Below are 12,709 nucleotides of genomic sequence, written 5' to 3'. Positions count from 1 at the left end.
CGTGGGGGACCTCGCTTGCGCTGGGAGCTGGGCTCCCTCTGGGCGTTTCTGGGCAGGGCTGGGGCACCGAAGTGGGTGGAGGTTTTGCAGTGAGCTGCAGCACTTCTCGGCGCCCAGCTCACGGGAGCACCTAGGCCTCGGTGACACGCGAGAGAGATGCCCAGGGCAGAGCTGTGCGGCAGGACCCAGCCTGCAGCAGCTCTGACTCCACCCCCCAGGCAGAGGGGAGCCCCAGCCCGGAGCGCTGAGTCCCGGGCACTGGAAGGACGAGGGGACCCCAGCCTGCCCTGGAGGCGCTGGGCGGAGCGTGAGTAGAAAGGAGACGGCCCCAGCGTAGAGCTCCGCCCCCGCCCCACCCCACGGGCAGAGGGGAGCCGCAGGGACAAGGGAGTCTGAGTGGGGGACTGGCCCCCGCGCGGAGCCCCGCCTCCGGCAGCTCGAGAAATGCTGCCGGTGGAGTGGAGAGGGAAGGAGCCGCGGCGGCTGGGATTGGGGATCTGGTGGGGGAAGCAGCGGCTGCAGCAGTAGCGGGAGCTGCTGCTCCGGGGCGGGGGGGTCCTGCAGCCATACAGAGCTCCCTGCGCATTGCACTGAACCTCGGGAGCTGAGCCGGGCCTCTGCAGGGGGAGAGGAGGAGCAGGGGGCTGAAGGGAGAGAGATCCCCTCGAGGGAGACAGGCAGCTCAAGGGAGAGCGATACTGGGAGAAATCCGAGCAAGGGAGACCTAGAGATCCCACCCTGGGGAAGAGCGAGAACAAGGGAGAGAAAGAGATCCCAAATCAAGGGAGAGCGAGAGATCGTAGTAAGTGGTAGAGCGAGAGAGATCCCAGCACGAGGGAAATTCCAAGAAGAGATTAGAAGAAGAAAGAGATCGGGAGAAAGGTCCCAGCAAGAGGGAGTGAGAGCCTAGCAAGAAAGAGACCCCCATGAGAGGAGTCTCCCAAGCAAGAGATCCTATGAAAAAATCAATCCCAGTAACAGAGAGAGGCAGGCAGAAAGCGATCAACAAGCCTGAGAAGACAAAGCACTAGTCAATGTACAGTAAGTAACAGTCCTGCACTGGCCCCAAGGAGATGGACTAGATGAAACCTACATTCTTTGTGTTTTAACTTTTCTGATGCTATGAGATTGGCATAATTCTAGCAGAAAAGATCCCTGAGAAAGCTTCCTGAATGACCCTAGAAAGATCAAAGTAAAGAGAAATATTATTAGGATCCCTGCAGAATCGACTGCAGAGAAAGAGAGAGGGAGAAAGAGATATCATCGTATACCAGCAGGAGAAGGGAGAACACAGGAGAGAGCGAGATCACAGAGTAAAGACTTTGTGATCCCATCAGAAGAGATCTGAGAGGGAGCCATCATCCAGGACATCCTCAGTTCTCTGTTGTGAGATCCTAGGGGAGAAACAGAAACAAACCAGGTACTTTTTCTGAGTGACATTCCAACTCCTTTTTTATGGGAAAGGGGGTTTGTGCTGTTTAAAAACCTGTGTTAGTGGGGCTGGAAGTGGGTGTCCAGGCTTCCTTCTTCTGTCAGATGCTATATGGAAGCAGAGAGGGGAGAGATGAGCTGTATGAAATCAGGTCATGGTTTTGCTACTGCACAGCTGGGCTCATGGATATTACAAGCACAAGCAGATATTTCTCCCACATGCATGGCTTTCAGTTTGCTTGTTTCTGGCTATTTTTCCTCTCTGTAGCTCTTTCAAGAGCATCTGCTAAATGATGCCTTTTCTTTTCCTGAAACGGAGAAATGTGTGGAGTAGGTTTACCCTTGGTGTAACTCTGCTGAGGTTGATGGAATTACAAAGGAATGCCTTTGGCCCTTGCGTGTAGGTTGTTTAATGTGCCTGCAGTGGGGCATGCAGGGTATATATGTGTTTGTGGGGGAAGGAGGGGCAGGGTAGGGGTTAAAATTAACCTACTTCCTGGGGATGGTGGAAATTAATATACTCAACTGACAAAATCTGTGTGAATGTGTGGGTTGTGACAGTTAACCTAACATTTACTCTATGGTCCCAGTGAGATGATCTAACTTCATTCAAAGTCTCACCTCCTATACCCCTGTCCCTTGGTTGAGGAGGAGCTCTCTTGCCCTCTCCCCCAGCTACGTGGACAGAAGATGAAAGATAGTGAGGGAAAGAGTGCCCCAAGAGGGGACTCCCTCAATAGCCCTATTACTCCTTAATTATTCTGCTGGGGGTGGGGAGGGAGAAACCAAATGCAAATAGCAAACTGGATTACTAAAGCAGAAGGCAGTGCTGAAGGGGGAGTTGCCTCCAGCCATGTCTCCTGCTGCTCCTTAGCCTGGCACTGCCTCTTCTCCCCGTATCCAAGCAGGGTTGCCACCTCAGCTGGGAAGAAAGGGGGCGCTCCCTCCCTCCTACTGTAGTGGGGTCCTTATCAGAATCCTAGAATCTAGATCTGGAAAGCTCTGTTAGAACATAGCTAATCCATCTCCCTCTCCTCCCCCTCCCCCTCCCCCACTGCCACTGCCACTGCAGGATCGTACCCTCCTATCTATTCTCCTGCTGAGGCTTCCCTTGGGGAAACTATTCCACAGTCTACTCAATCTTTGCTCTTACATGTTTCCTGAGCTCCCGCCTGAAAATATCACCCTGGCTTAAAATTCATCCCATAGTTTCAACCCCTTGCATCTCCCTAAACAATTCCTCTGTGTGTTGGCAGCCCTCAGATACCTGCAGGCAGTTATATCCCTGTCCCCGTTCCCCCACCACCCATACTCCTTTAGCCGGGTTAGATTTGTTAATCTCTCCTCACAAATCAATCCCTCTCTCCAGCCCCGTAATCATTTTGCTTACTGTTCTCTGAATTCCTTCCAGTTTGTCACCATCTTTCTGGCAATGGGGTGCCCAGGACTGTATGTGTGTGAGGTGCCTTAATACTGAGTAAAATATCGTCTCCTCACTCTGAGCAGTGGAGCCTTATCAAGAGGGGCTGTTGCCTCTTTGCTCTGAGTGCTGGAGCAATGTAGGCCTGGTCTGCACCTAAAAGATAGGTTGAACTAGTTGTTCACTGAGAGACGTAGTTAAGCCAATTTAAGCCCCAGTATAGACCTGCTAAGTTGATGGAAGAATTTTTCCCTCAACCTAGCTACCACCTCCCGAGGGGGTGGATTAACTACAGTAATGGAAAAACTCCTTCTGTTGCTGTAGCAAGTGTCTATCCTGTGGCCCTACAGTGGCATAGCTGCAGCACCTCAGCTGTGCTGCTGTAGTGTAGAGAAGCCCGGAGAAAGGGACAGTAGTTTCCCTGCTGTATGCTGAGCTCCTCAGCTCTTCCAAACTGTTATTTTAGCGAGAACAGCTTGAGCTGGTGGAGGCTGTATTTGGCAAGGAGGGATCATTTCTCTCCTTTCTCCCAAGCCTGCTACAGTCTTCACCTCCCTGCCTTTTACTTGAACACATGCTGATGATAAGGTGTAAATATTTTGGGGGAAAGGCAGTTGGTGACCTCAAAGAGACACATGCTCACCCCCAGTGTGTGTCACTGTCCCGCAAGCTGCTGTATATGCCCATAACAAAGATAGCTGCTCCCCAGGGCCGGATTAACCTTTTGTGGGCCTGGCGCCAAACATATTTGTGGGCCCCCATGGAAGCAATGGAGCATGGTGATGGGGAGGTCAGTCCCCAGAGCGAGGGGCCAGCCAGAGGCAATGGGGCATGGCATGGCAGGGGCGGCCCTGCTCCGCCCAATGTGAGGGCACTATTTAGTTGCCAGACGCACAGTGGCCTGCCCGGCTGTGTGCTGCCAGCATGCCCCTAGCCCTTGGGGGCAGGCCCATGCCACACCACACAGCCTCCCCTGCCCAACACCCCCCCAACTCCCTTTGGCCAGAGGCCCCCTGGACCCACTATGCCCAGCTCTCCCCGCAGACCCTTCCACAAATGCACAGTGTCCTGCGCAACACCACCCCTGCCCACAGCCCCACCACAACTGCCCAGCACCCCCTACAGAACCCTCCCTAGTGCCCCAACACACAGCGATCATCCCCGCCCCTTCACAGCCCAGCACCCCCCCCATACTCCCCATACTTCCCACAGACCCACTCCCCTAAGCCCTGCCTCCTGGCTGCACTCAGTGGCCCTGCTGGGAGGCAACTGTGGCTGAGCCGGCAGCACAGCCAGGGCTGGTCCCAGAGCGAGGAATCGCTCCGGCCCCTCGGGAGTGGCGCGATCAGCCAGGGGCCTGTTCTGGCCAGGGTCCCTCAAGATGCACTTGCCCAGCCAAGCTCTCCACACTGTCTTCCCCTACCTGGCTGAGGCTGACCAGGCTTCTGCACCAGTCCCAGGCGCTCAGCTTCAGGGAGACAGGTGGGGCCCCACAGGTAATGGGAAGCAGAGACTGCCCAGAGCTGAGGTGCACTGGGATTGGGCCAGGGGGCTGAGAGGAGCAGGGGGTGGGGCCAGGGGGTGGAGAGGAGCCCTCGGCCAGCTGGCGGGCAGGTCAGGAGGAGCAAGTGGTGGGCGGGGGGAGCCAGCAGGGTCTTGGGGCGCAGTGCAAGTTGAGTAGGCCAGGGCCCCTCAGCATGGGCCCAGCTCCATGGAGCCACTGTAAACCTGACACTGCTGCTCCCTCAACCCATGAATGCTCATCTTCCTTATGCCCATCATGTATGTTCCCCTCCCCACAAGACACACACATCTTCCCCTTCTCTGAGCAATGTGACTGACTCTTGCAGGTGCATCTCCTGCCCCTCTACATGTCTTCTCCCCTGAGATGCTCATCTTCATCATGCATGCTTCCATCTGCTCCTGTTGAGACATGCATCCCCTCTATATGCGCACTCCACCATTTTCCCTCTCCAACCCCTTGGGAGAGCAGGGGAATGCACCCATAACATCCCTCCCTGCCCTTTTATTGTTTCAAAACAAAAACACTATTAATGACAGTTATGGTGGTGGAGTTAACTTTTGCTTCTCCTGACTGATTTTAAAGTTCCCCCAGCACAAATAGCTTGGCTATGTGCATATTTTATAATGTATATTTAACATTAACATTAACAAACAATAACAAACACATGCAGAAGAAACAGAAATAAAATATATTACATATAATCAGTGTTGCAAAGTTAATGTTGCTTGAGGGAACCTTAACTTGTTTCATTGCTTGTCTTTTTGTGATTTTTAGCTGCTGCCTTACAGTGCAATTCTGCTTTGCAAAGCTTGTGTAGAAATGGCATCATGGGGCTCCATGTTTATCATCCATCAGCAATTCCAGAACAAATGGGCTCAGCTTACGTGTAAACAGATTTTACAGAAAAACAAACAAAAAAAATATGCAAAGTGGAAAGCTCACCTAAAAGAAAACCTAGGAGGGAGTTGATGAATTTAACCTCTGTACTTTGTTCTTATTTATCTTTTCCTTGCCACTCACCCCATCTCTCTCTCTTTTTTCCTTCTCCTCCTGCTTAAATGTCATAGTACTATTGTATCTTACCATTATAAAAAAGAAAATCCTCTTGCTCTGTTTTGTCAGAAAGCTTTGTATCATCTTACAGCAATCACGTATTTTAAAGATTGGTTTGCTAACTGTCAGTCCCACAAACTCAGCTCATGTCTGAAAGTCAAGCCGGGCTTTTTCCAACTCTCACCTCATTACTACTAACAGAACTTTTGCATAGTTACATCTGTGTCACCCCAATGCCTTCATATTTGCTCTCATTAACACCTGTGCAATCTCGTGACCTTCAGTGACTGTGCACAGGTGTAACTTTTTAGAGCTTAGTAAGTACATCATCTTTTCTTGTGCCTTATCCACAGAAGTCCAGCACCCTCTCTCTCTAGGGTGAACAGAAGTAAAAAACAGGAAAATCTCATTTTAATCACTAAAATCAGCCTCTCTGGCTCTGAATATGCATAAGGAACAGGTCTGCTGAGTCAGAGGCCATTTGCACAATATCACTTTTCAGAGTTGAAATGCACTATATGTTTATAAATTTTTTTAAAAAAATGCACCAGTGCTGTCTTCCCAGCTGCACACATACAGTGCTTACAACCAATGTTCCTGTGCCTTCACAAATTGTGTACTCTTTTAAATACACTCTTACTACATCTGCTCTTAAAGAAGCATGCACTTAATGGAGGCATTGGTGCTGTGTTTGCAGGAAATGCACCTATGCCTCTACGAAGTCAGCTGGGAGCCACTTGGAGACCTGGGGAAAAGACTCCTCTTTCCCAGATATACACCACCTGAGAGGTGCTTGAAGACAGAGGCGCCGACTTTCTAACGTACCGGGGGTTGCTCGACCCCCAGCTTTGTCCCAGGTCCCACTCCCACTTCATTCCTGTCCCCCGCCTCTTTCTGCCCCATTCCTCCCGCTCCCTGAGTGTGGCCCACCCTTACTCCTCTCCCTCAGCACCTCCTACATGCTGTGGAACAGCTGATCCACAGTAGGCAGGGGGGAGGGGCTGATCAGCGGGGATGCTGGAATGTGGGTGGCGCTGGGGGAGGGGGAGGAGCTGATGTGGGGGTTGCTGGTGGGTGCTCAGCACTCAACATTTTTTTCCTGTGGGAGCTCCAGCCCCAGAGCACCCATGGAATTGGCGCTTATGCTTGGAGACCAGCTCCTGAAACAAATAGCAGTTTGGTATCCAACCTCTTAGAATCTCCAGTTTCAAACTTCCAGGGCTCTAGGCTTCGGTGCATTCTGAGCTCAAAGCTCGACTGCAAAGGAAATTGGGATTGGATGTGACTGTGATCTAATGATTACTCATTCAGACACGCACAGCTCAGGGGGGAGAATAAGAGGGTTGGCCAGGGAGAAGGGGAAGATGCCTGATATTTTGGAAACAGTGCACTCTCTGAAAGCCATGTGCTTGTACATGGAACACTGACGGTTAAGTGGTGGGTTTACAATGGGCTGAAAATTCCAACTTGCCCAGACCTGTGTGTTCAAACAGACATAACCTGTGGAAACATGGACTAATTGCTAAGGAGGAGTACAAAAGAATAGCACAAGCGTGTAGAGACAAAATCAGAAAGGCTAAGGCAAAATATGAGTTACACCTAGCAGAGGACATAAAAGGCAAGAAGAAGAGGTTCTTTAAAGACATTAGGAGCAAAAGAAAGTGTATGTCTTCTTAGCAGGCAAGGAGAGCTAATAACTGATGACATCAAGAAGGCTGAAGTGTTTAATGCTTATTTTGCTTCAGTCTTCAATAAAAAAGTTAATAGTGACCAGATACTCAACACAATTAATTTTAACAACAAGGAAGAAGTAGTGCAAACTAAAATAGGGAAAGAACAGGTTAAAGAATATTTAGATAAGTTAGATGGCAGGGCCTGATGAAATTCATCCTAGGGCATTTATAGAATTAGCCGAAGCAATCTCAATCATTAGCAATTATCTTGGAGAATTCATGGTGGAAGGGTGAGGTCCCAGAGAACTGGGGAAGGACAAACATAGTACCTATTTTCAAAAAGGTGAACAAAGAGGACTTGGAGAATTAGAGACCAGTCAGCCTAACTTGAATACCTGACAAGAAATGGAAGAAATTATTAAACAATTAATTTGTAAACACCTAGATCAGAGGTGGGCAAACTACGGCCTGCGGTCCACATCCGGCCCATGGGACCATCCTGCCTGGCCCCTGAGCTCCCGGCTGGGGAGTCTAGCCCCTGGCCCCTCCCCTGCTACCCCCCCTCCTCTGTAGAGGTGCTGCCATGCGGGCAGCACAGCTTGCACCCGCCCACCTCCCAGGCTTTCCAAAAAACCTGTCCTGCTGCTCTGAGCGGCCTAGTAAGGGGGCGGGGGGGGTGGGGTTGGATAAGGGGCAGGAGGTCCTGGGGGGCAGTCAGGGGACAGGGGGCTGTTGGATGGGGCAGAGGTTTGGGGAGGGGGATGGTCAGGATACAGGGAGGGTTAGATAGGGGGTGGGGTCCCAGGGGGATGGGGGGTCCTGGGAGCGGGGGGTTGGATGGGGGGGTTCCTGGTGGGGCAGTTAGGGACGGGGGTCCTGGAAGGGGGGTGGTCAGGGGACAAGAAGTGGGGCGTGTTTGGATGGGTCGGGGGTCCCGGGAGCCCTGTCAGGGAGCGGGGGTGTGGGATAGGGGGCGGGGCAGTCATGGGACAGGGAGCAGAGGGATTGGATAGGGGGTGGGGTCTCGGGCGGATGGTTAGGGGCTGGGGGTCCCAGGTTGGGGCGGTCAGGGGACAAGGAGCAGGGGGGGTTGGATGGGTCGGGGGTCTGAGGGGGGCAGTCAGGGGGAAGGAAGTGTGAGGGGGCGGGGGCCAGGCTGTTTGGGGAGGCACAGACTTTCCTACCCCGCCCTCCATACCGTTCCACAACCCCGATGTGGCCCTTGGGCCAAAAAGTTTGTCCACCCCTGACCTAGATGATAATAGGGTTATAAGGAATAGCCAGGGTGGATTTGTCAAGAACAAATCATGCCAAACCAGCCTATTTTCCTTCTCTGACAGGGTTATTGGCCTAGTGCAGAGGTTCTCACACTGTGGTCCATGGACTGCTAGTAGTCCACGAACTCCATTCAGGTGGTCCGCAGATAGTTCTCTCTAAGGTGCGCGCCTGGGCGGTCAAACACGAGAGAATGAAGGGCCCCCTACCTAATTAGTGGAGCCACGCAGGCTTGGCTTCAATTAAGTGCCTGGACCCTGGAGAAGATGCACCTGTAAAGTGAGGTAGTGGCCTTGGGGGGAATAGGTGGGAGGGGCAGTGGGGTGAGAAGAGGGGGTGGGGGGAATTTGGGACGTCTAGGGCTGCGATGGCCAGAGAAAGAGGTGACTTTCCCCAGCTCCAGGGCTGCGGCTGCCAGGGGGAGATGCCCCTTCTTCCCAGCCTCTGCTCTGTAGCTACTATGGTGGGGGAGAGACCCCCCCCCACTTCCCAGCTCAGCTCGGAGGGCTGCTGCGGTGGGGGAGAGAGGGAGAGACCCCGCCCCCCCTTCTCAGCCCCAGCTTGGGGGCTGCTGCGGCGGGGCAGAGAGGGTACATCCATCGCATTAGAAAGGTAAGACTAATGATATTAAAATATGAGTTGTGTGCTTTTATTTCTAGAACAAAAAAACATTAATTATTGTTAAGGTTTTTTATATAGTGCTTTTATCCAAAGCACTTTACAATAGTTAGCTACCTGTACAATTAACATTTGGAAAGATCATTAAGTGGTCTGCTGAGACCCTCAGAAATTTTCAAGTGGTTTGCGAAAAAAAAAAGTTTGAGAACCACTGGCCTAGTGTATGGGGGGGGAGAAATAGATGTGAAATGTCTTGATTTTAGTAAGGCTTTTGGCACAGTCCCACTTGACCAGGGGTCTCAAACTCAAATGACCACGAGGGCCATATGAGGATTAGTACATTGGCCCGAGGGCTGCATCACTGGCACCCTGCCCCCCCCGCCTCGGCCCCGCCCCACTCCACCCCTTCCATGAGGCCCCGCCTCTTCCCACCCCTTCCCTGCTCCCATTCCCAGGAGGGGTTTGGGGTGCGGCAGGTGGCTCAGGGCAGGAGTTTGGGGTGCAGGAGGGGTTTGGGGTGTGGTGAGGGTTGGGATGCAGGTGTGGCAGGGGGCTCAGGGCAGGGAGATGGGGTGCAGGAGGGGTTTGGGGTGCGGCAGGGGGTTTGGCTGCAGGAGGGGGTTGGGGGTCGGGCTCTCGCCCGGCGCGCACCGGGGCAGGCAGGCTCCCTTGCGTGGGCAAGGTAGGCAGGCAGGGAGCCTGCCCTACCTCTGGTGTGTGCCGGGCCGGAGCCACTCTAGGTAAACGCAGGGGGTGAGGAGACCACAGGGAGCTGGCGGGCCGCAGGAAATAGCGGGCTGCGTGTTTGAGACCCCTGCACTTGACAGTCTCATAAGCAAACTAGGGAAATGTGGCCCAGATGAAATTACTGTAAGGTGGGTGCACAACTGGTTGAAAGATATACTCAAAAAGTAGTTATCGCTAGATATACCTTTCCAGTTTGACAGTGATCTAGTGGGGTTCCACAGGGGTCAGTCCTAGATTTGATACTAGTCAATATTTTCATTAATGACTTGGATAATGAAGTGGAGAGTATGCTTATAAAATTTGTGGATGTCACCAAAATAGGGGTGGGTGGGTGCGTTGCAAGCACTTTGGAGGACAGGATTAGAATTTAAATGCACCAGCAGGGGTCCCAGGCAGCCCCACTCCCAACACCCGGGCTGCCCTCCCTCAGCCCCCGCCCCCAAGTTTTAGTCACGGGTATATAGTGAAAGTCAGGGACAAGTCACGGGCCGTGAATTTTTGGTTACTGCCCGTGACCTGTCCATGACTTTTACTAAAAATACTCGTGACTAAAACGTAGTCTTAAATATGAATCACCAATGTGATGTAGTTGTGAAAATTGCTATTATAATTCTGGGCTGTATTAACAGGAATGTTGTATGTATGACACAGGAGGTAATTGTCCCACTGTACTCGAGGTTGGTGAGGCCTCAGCTAGAGCACTGTGACCATTTCTAGGTGTCACTCTTTAGGAAAGATGTGGATAAATTGGGGAGTCCAGAGGAGAGCTACAAAAACGATAAAAGGTTTAGAAAACCTGACCTATGAGGAAAGGTTAAAAAAATTGGGTATGTTTAGTCTTCTGAAAGGAAGACTGAGGGGGGACCTGATAACAGTTGTCAAATATGTTAATGACTGTTAAAAAGACAAGGGTGATCAGTTGTTCTCCAAGTCCACTAAAGGCAGGACAAGAAGTACTGGGCTTAATCTGCAGCAAGGGAGATTTAGGTTAGATATTAGGAAAAACTTCCTAACTATAAAGGCAGTTAAGATCTGGAACAGGCTTCCAAGGGAGGCTGTGGAATCCCTGTCCACAGCTGTCAGGGATGGTCTAAGTTCAGGGGGCTGGACTTGATGATTTCTTGAGGTCACTTCCAGCCCAACATTTCTATGGTTCTATGATTTTGCAGCTTGTCTTTTTTCCAAATTTGCCATGTATATGTGTCCTTTGCTGTGTCTGCAGTTTCCAGTTTTAGCCATTTTCTGCACTGACACCCTGAAAAGTAGTCAAAGTGGGTAAATTGCATAATTAAATCATGTGTGCTAGAGATGGGAAAAATCTTTAAATCTTTCCTCCTAACGCCTTGACTTTGAAGATGAGTTGTGGGACGCTGACCCTCCTCCCAGTTATTGTAACCTTTTCAAAGTCCCAATAGTGACCTGATCCTCTCTCCCAGATATCACCTTCCATCATGCCAAGCATGATCTACCTAGCTGCCCACCTCAGCTGCACCATGCAGGATACAGAAGGCTGCCTAGGGCCCTACATATCTGGCTGTCTGCAGGGTTTGACAAACCCAAGACTGTCTAGAACTGGAAGCAAAGTTCCCCACAAGAAAGGCCTTTCTCACAGTATTTCTTTTGGGGTGGTGGAGGAAAGGCTTGCTGAAGGAGACCTGTTTTCATGAGATTCCTGGATATGTTTTGCAGACTCGATGTTCAGGAGAGCCTCCAAACTTTCGAATGGGTGTCAGAACCAACTTCCGAATGGTTAGGTTCACTTGCTACTCATGCTAAGGCTGATCCTGGGAGCTGTAGAGTAAGACCCCTTCTTACCTCTTTCAGGGAAAAACAGTTAGGAAGAAATTATTCCTCTCTGGTGCAGTGGCACAGAGAAGGGCGGGTTTCTGGCTGTGACAAGGCAGGTCTGGGTTGGGACTCTTGCTGGAGTTGAATCCCAAAGGTCCCTCCACTCTTAGTTTGTGCTTCCTTTTCTGTAAGCTCTGCACTGTAGCACCTTAGGTGCTAGAAGTGATCATAGAATCATAGAATATCAGGGTTGGAAGGGACCCCAGAAGGTCATCTAGTCCAACCCCCTGCTCAAAGCAGGACCAATTCCCAGTTAAATCATCCCAGCCAGAGCTTTGTCAAGCCTGACCTTAAAAACCTCTAAGGAAGGAGATTCTACCACCTCCCTAGGTAACGCATTCCAGTGTTTCACCACCCTCTTAGTGAAAAAGTTTTTCCTAATATCCAATCTAAACCTCCCCCACTGCAACTTGAGACCATTACTCCTCGTTCTGTCATCTGCTACCATTGAGAACAGTCTAGAGCCATCCTCTTTGGAACCCCCTTTCAGGTAGTTGAAAGCAGCTATCAAATCCCCCCTCATTCTTCTCTTCTGCAGGCTAAACAATCCCAGCTCCCTCAGCCTCTCCTCATAACTCATGTGTTCCAGTCCCCTAATCATTTTTGTTGCCCTTCGCTGGACTCTCTCCAATTTATCCACATCCTTCTTGAAGTGTGGGGCCCAAAACTGGACACAGTACTCCAGATGAGGCCTCACCAATGTCGAATAGAGGGGAACGATCACGTCCCTCGATCTGCTCGCTATGCCCCTACTTATACATCCCAAAATGCCATTGGCCTTCTTGGCAACAAGGGCACACTGCTGACTCATATCCAGCTTCTCGTCCACTGTCACCCCTAGGTCCTTTTCTGCAGAACTGCTGCCTAGCCATTCGGTCCCTAGTCTGTAGCTGTGCATTGGGTTCTTCCGTCCTAAGTGCAGGACCCTGCACTTATCCTTATTGAACCTCATCAGATTCCTTTTGGCCCAATCTTCCAATTGGTCTAGGTCCTTCTGTATCCTATCCCTCCCCTCCAGCGTATCTACCACTCCTCCCAGTTTAGTATCATCCGCAAATTTGCTGAGAGTGCAATCCACACCATCCTCCAGATCATTTATGAAGATATTGAATAAAACCC

At 51.2% G+C, this 12,709-nt stretch overlaps 1 protein-coding gene across 2 annotated transcripts in view; it reads left to right on the top strand.

The window, feature by feature from the left end:
- Nucleotides 1-344: 344 nt before the first annotated feature.
- The window catches only part of LOC311518104 (ephrin type-B receptor 5), a 139,182-nt gene continuing 126,817 nt past the window's right edge, over nt 345-12,709 (top strand). Inside the window, exon 1 of one of the 2 annotated variants that reach the window (XM_084623562.1) lies at nt 345-1,420. The gene's annotated coding sequence lies outside the window, so the exon portion shown is untranslated. The remainder of the gene's footprint in view (nt 1,421-12,709) is intronic. The other variant, XM_084623563.1, reaches the window with a different exon arrangement.

The sequence above is a fragment of the Lepidochelys olivacea genome, assembly GCF_965140295.1.
Source record: "Lepidochelys olivacea isolate rLepOli2 genome assembly, chromosome: 1".
Lineage (NCBI taxonomy): Eukaryota > Metazoa > Chordata > Testudines > Cheloniidae > Lepidochelys > Lepidochelys olivacea.
This window is presented reverse-complemented; position numbering and strand designations above follow the sequence as displayed.